Source organism: Lontra canadensis, unplaced genomic scaffold (assembly GCF_010015895.1).
Source record: "Lontra canadensis isolate GAN:19392208 unplaced genomic scaffold, GSC_riverotter_1.0 scaffold85, whole genome shotgun sequence".
NCBI classification, from domain to species: Eukaryota; Metazoa; Chordata; class Mammalia; order Carnivora; family Mustelidae; genus Lontra; species Lontra canadensis.
The window spans coordinates 8,008,730-8,014,829 of NW_022631079.1; positions in this window are offsets into that span (position 1 = coordinate 8,008,730).

The following is a 6,100-nucleotide window of genomic DNA, read 5'->3' on the forward strand; positions in this document are numbered from 1 at the left end:
CACTGGGAGAAAAAATATTTGTAAAAGACATATCTGATAGAGGACTGTTATTAAAAATATATAAGAGATACTAAAACTCAAACATAAGAAAATGAACAACCTGATTGAAAAATTGGCAAAGGACTGGAACAGACACCTCACTGAAGAAGATATAGAGATGGCAATAAGGATATGAAAAGATGCTGTGATGATCCACAACATGTATAACTAAGGAATTGTAAATTAAAACAACAATGATATATCACTACACATCTATTAGAATGGCTAAAATCCAAAATACTGACAACATAAAATGCTTTTGACAATGAGGAACAAGAGAAACTCTCATTTATTCTGGTGAGAACACCAAAATGGTGCTACCACTTTGGAAGACAGTTGGGCAGTTTCTTACAAAACTAAACATATTCTTACCATATGATCCAGCAATTGTGCTCCTTGGTACTCACCCAAAAGAGCTGAAAACTTTGTGTACACAGAAACCTGCATACAGATGTTTCTAACAACTTTACCCGTAAGTGCCAAAAGTTGGAAGTAACCAAGATGTCCTTCAGGAGGAGAATGGATAGATAAACTGCGGTCCATTGAGACAATGGGATATGATTCAGCGATAAAAAGAAAAGGCTATCAAGCAATGAAAGGCATGGAACAAACTTAAAATTCATCATAATAACTGAAAGAAGTCAATCGGAAAAAGCTTCCAACTATAGGACCTTCTAGAAAAGGCAGAACTATACAAATGGTACAAAAGTCCGCGGTTTGTAGCAGTTGGGGCAGGAGGAGGATGAATAGGAAGAGCACAGAGGATTTTTAGGGCAGTGAAACTGTTCTGTATGATATGATGATATTTTAGATATGTATCACTACACAGCTGTCAAAATGCATAAGGTACTACACCAAGAGTGAACTCTATGAGAACAGATTTTTTTTTAAAGATTTTATTTATTTGACAGACAGAGATCACAAGCAGGCAGAGAGGCAGGCGGAGAAAGCAGGGGTTGGGGGGAAAGCAGGCTCCCTGCCGAGCGGAGAGTCTGATCTGGGGCTCGATCCCAGGACCGTGAGATCATGACCTGAGCTGAAGGCAGAGGCCTTAACCCACTGAGCCACCCAGGCGCCCCACCAAGCGTGAACTCTAATGTAAACTCTGGACTTTGGGGTGATAATGATGTGTCAGTGTAGGGTCAGTGAAGGTGACAAATTATCACCGTGGTACAGGATGTTGATAATGGAGAAGGCTGTGTGTGTGTGGGGAAAGGGAATTTTACTTTGATCCCCAAACTACTCTAAAAAATACAGTCTGTTAAAAGAAAAACAACAACTTTATAATGCAATACAATACAAAACAAGAATGCATATCAAGGGGGAAATAATGTTTAAAGGGAACAAAGACCTTGAGTAATGTGTACCTAGGGATTTTGGTTGCACATTTGTAGGAAGTTCACATTGTCGTTAGCAATTGTTTATCTATGAAGTAGAAGTAACATAAATAGTGATGAAAACGCAAAAACACAACATTAAAAAATGCCATCTATGGGCTCTTAAAAAATGGAACAAAATTATTTCCCATCCAATACTTCTTGGCTTTATAAGTGTTGTGGGGAATGAAGGGACAGAATTTAAATTCAGCTTTATGACTTTTAAAAGATTGGATAATATGTTTCTATAAAGAAGGCTCCTCTGAGTAACAAAGAAATGAACATGGTAGCAGAAAGTGGAAAAAAGGCTACATCTCTTGTCAGCTCACATTCTCTGAAGCCCTGTCACTTAGTGGAGACAGTAACTATTCAATGAATAGCAAATGGTAGTCTTTCAGATTCCCGAGATTTTCACTAAGGATCATGAATGGATTTTTAAAAAAATATGTAAAGAATGTCTACAGTGCAAGTACCTGCAAATAACTGACATTTTGGAGAGAATATTTTAATCAGGAGAGGTCAAAACGACAAAGTTCCAGGATGGAAGTAAACATATGGGATTAAAAAAAAACAAAAAAAGATGTTTTTTAAAAGGACTTTTTTTTTTTTAAAAGGACTTTAAAAAAAGTCCTTTTAAGAGACAGTTGGTTGTTTAAACCAAAAGTACAACTCACTGAGACAATCACCACATTATTTATTTGGGTAGAAAGGTCCTGGGGGCCCATTCTGCAGAGGAAGAAATAGAATCACTAACAGGCCTCATGCCTTGCACAGCCAGTGGCTAGAATCCCTGCCTCATGAGACCCTGTGCTAGAACGCCACTAGAACCATCTAGAACTATGTTAGTCTTTCCTGGAAGCCAACAAGTGTTTGACCAGTTAAGAGCACAGTAACAATAAGTCACGTTAAGTTATAATGATTATCAATATCTTTAAGAGCCTTGTAAAGTTCCTTTTTGAGTAACCCTCACCCAACCCTTAGAGAAATTTATCTGTGATTCACCTCTTTGAAATACCTCATCGTTGTTACACATTTATCATAGCCAAAAAAAAAAAAAAAAAAAGAAAAGAAAAGAAAAGCTTTTTATTAACAAAGTGTTCAGAAGGGGGCGCCACTGACAACAATGAGAGTTTTTGCTGCCAGGACAATTTGGTTGCAGAAACAGCTGAAAGCAGTTAGGTCAGACAGAGCCAAGGGCTGAAGGGATTTTTAAAATTATAAAAACCAAACCAAATCAAACCAAAACAAAAATCAAAACCAATGGCCAAGATTTCAAGTTTGCCACTAAAGGTATGACATGCTCCTAAGACATGCGAGTCACTTGATCAATATATTTATATATTTATATTTGAAGAAGAAGGAACTATTTGATGCAGCAAATCCACATTGATTAAAAATAACTAGGTATGAAATACATCGAGGGTACGGGAAGGAAAATGCTTTCACCTGATCTGACTAGGAAGTGGTTGAAGCCTGAATTAAAGTGATATAAAAAAGAGTAAAGACCTGGGAAATATATGGGGAAAAAATCCCTAGAAAAACAGCAATAATAACCGGCTGCTATTTATTGATCCAGACCCTGTGGTAGGCAAAGAAGAGTTGGTTTTAGCCAGAGGATGATCTCCATTTGTCTTCATGATCCGGCATTTCCTGCAAGCCAGGCATGGGGCTCTGCACTAGAACTGCAAATGCTCGGGGGCCCTCACTGCCCCTTTTCTCTTCTCAGGGGGACAACGGGCATGTCCGTGGTACAGTGTGACAGGCTTTACCACAGGGAGATAAAAGACTGCCAAGGGTAGGTTGGAGCTGGGAAAAGCCACTTAGGAACAGATTTTCAGGGGAGGTGATACACAAAGGCAAAGCAGAAGAATGAGGATGAATGTGTCAAGTTTCAAAGTGCCAGGAGGCAGCACAGTGCATTTGGGAAACTACAGCAAGTTCATGACAACTGACAACTGATCTGGCAGCATCACCTGGGGATGGAGGCTGAGCCCCGGGGTTAACATTGGGGGTGAGATGGTTTGTATACTATGCTGAGGAGGTGAGATACTACACTGTGGGGGCACAGGGAGCCACTGGAGGATTTAAAATAGCAGAATCGTAACCATAATAGAGTATTTAATTGCATCCTAGCTTTCATCAAGGGTAAGATGCACTATAGTTTATGTTTGACTAAGAAAGAGAAATGCTGTCAGTTAAACTAGGATATGTCAAGTGCAAGGTGAGTGCCACCTTAAGAGATATTAAAATTGGGGGGAGGACAAATCTTAGAACAAGTAAATTGTGGTACTAGAATAATTAAGAAAGGTCGAACACTTGGATCAACAAAAAAAGTGATTATTGCTTACCACGTGCCCCAAACTATCTTAAGTCTTAGAACAAGAGACGTTCTCGTCTTGACGCCCCGAAGCAGTTAGACCCAAGGTACAGAGGGCAGTAGCCAACTACCAGCAGGCACCAAGTGCCATGTGCAGACTCTAAGAGCAACTGCCTTTGAGAGAGGAAACGGTTGAGAGTGGGCTTTCTGAGGTAGAGAATTACTAGCTGGGAAAGGAGGAAAATCGACACAGAATCGGAGTTGATGCCACTACGTGACAGAGTTGGTGAAACTTCCCTTCTCAGAGATCTTGAGGCTCCTCAGAAATGTATTTTTCATTTTGGACAGAACATTCAGGATAAATATGATCTGTTTGAGTTCCTGGTTCTCTCATCAGGAATGTTTCTTAGGCTTCACTGGCACAAGAAAAGGTTTTGATAGTTCAGGGTAAGTCCTGACAAAAGCAAAGCATGGTATCTATGACAAACTAACCACTCAGAAGAGAACAAAAGATAAAAAGTCAGGCTGACCTGACCCTGCAGGATAGGTAAGGTTGGTCTGGCAACAGGGGCAGATGAGAAGTGCCCATCTCCTGCTAGAAGAGCTAGAGAAGACCCCTTCCGGAGATACCACCAGGAGAGGAGAGCAGTAGGTGCTGAGAGTCACTAAGGACTTTGCTTGAAGGACCCGTGCCTGAAGCTGGCACCAGGGAGTTTCGAGGGAGCTGAGCAACCTTTAGCTCTTGAGAACTGGGCTGGAGGGAGAAGTCCTTGAAGGAGGAAGATCCAAAACTTGTGTAGGGGCTACAAGAAAAGCAGCTGGGACAGTGGTGAAACCTGGCATCTTACAGTAAGGAATTCTTTCCCTGTTTGAAGCTTGACAGACCAGTGAGGAACCATCGCCAGGCATTCCACCTCCAGAATGACCTTGTTATTGTTCCCCATCAAAGGCAGTGAATCTTCTTCCGGAATGAGGAACCATGATGGATTTTTGGTATCACCTGAATAGCTGTTATACTCATTAGCTCACACTCAGTGGGAGACAGCTTCCCCCCCCCCCCCCTTAACAATATGTGTTTTAGTAATACAAAAGTAACCTGAACTTGTAGTGAAAGATTATTGATGTGAAGGACAGGATTCTAAAAAGAAAATAACATCTTAGTGTATTTAATTTTAAAACCATATGGACCATCAATTTTTAAGGGAAGGAGTCTTAACTCTTTTGTTTTCTCCATTTTTCTACCAGAATCAGTAAATGTGTAGTTAGAGTAGTGTCTGAGCAGTCCTCTTCCTATGAATTATTAAATATTAAGCCTAAGAATCGCAATCTAATCGTCCCAGTATGGCGTTTGAAAAATATTGCTACCGTGTGTATGTAAAATTCTGTATAACGCACAAAATTAGATGTTACCAGCCCCAATGCCGAAAATATAGCGAACACTTAAACGGATCATTTCATCAGCAGGCACTAGGTATGAAATCTGGTGCATTGTTTGGAATCCTGATCTGTTGGTTTTATATTATGTTTAAGATAGTATCCAAAAAAAAGCTACCCTTACTTTCTGCTTCCAGCAAAGTTACAGTAATACGGACTCGATTCATTATCTAGCCTGAAATATGCCCCGAAACAGACAAGAGAGATGAAACAATGGCTTTCAAGTAACTCTACACCAAAGAACAATGATCTGAGACAAACAAACAAAAAACCCCAAAACAAAATAAGACAAAAACCCCAAAGCTGGTGAGTCCTAGACTGTTCACGCACCACGTGGAAAAAGTTCTCAGGCCCCTGGAGGCGTGGCTGGTAAGCGCCTGGGAGGTAGGAGGTCAAGGGCGACGGGTAGGAGAAGAGCCCTACTTCTGGGCGCTCCGAGCCGAATCCTGGCCAGGCTGTTGCAGGTGCGGGTCAGAAGGGCTGAGTTCCAAACCTGAGAGGGGGCTCGCGGGAGTGAGGGAGTGCGAGAGAGCTGGAGGGCGGGAAGGGCGGCGGGCCTAGGGGAAGGCGCGCGGCCCGCTCCTGCTCTTGTTTTGGAGACTCACGTGGTCCTGCCTAATTGGCCGCGGTAGAGCCCGAGTCTCCGGGAACGCGGAGGCGTCCTCCGCAGCTGTAGTTCCCGGGTTCTTCCACCTGCCAGCCCCGCCTTCCCGCAGGAGGCTCGCGGCCGCGCGGGGACCACAACTCCCACAAGGCCCCGCGCTCCAATGGAGCGTGGCCGATAAAGGGGCGGGGTCTGAGTGAAGGGGCGGGACCATGATGCAGGGACCTTGGGGCTCAGCGTCCCCGTGCGGCTTCCTGGAGCTCAGGAGCTTTCTCATCGCTGAATTGGCATCTGGCGGCTGGACTCATTCGAGTCCTGGGACGTCGCCTC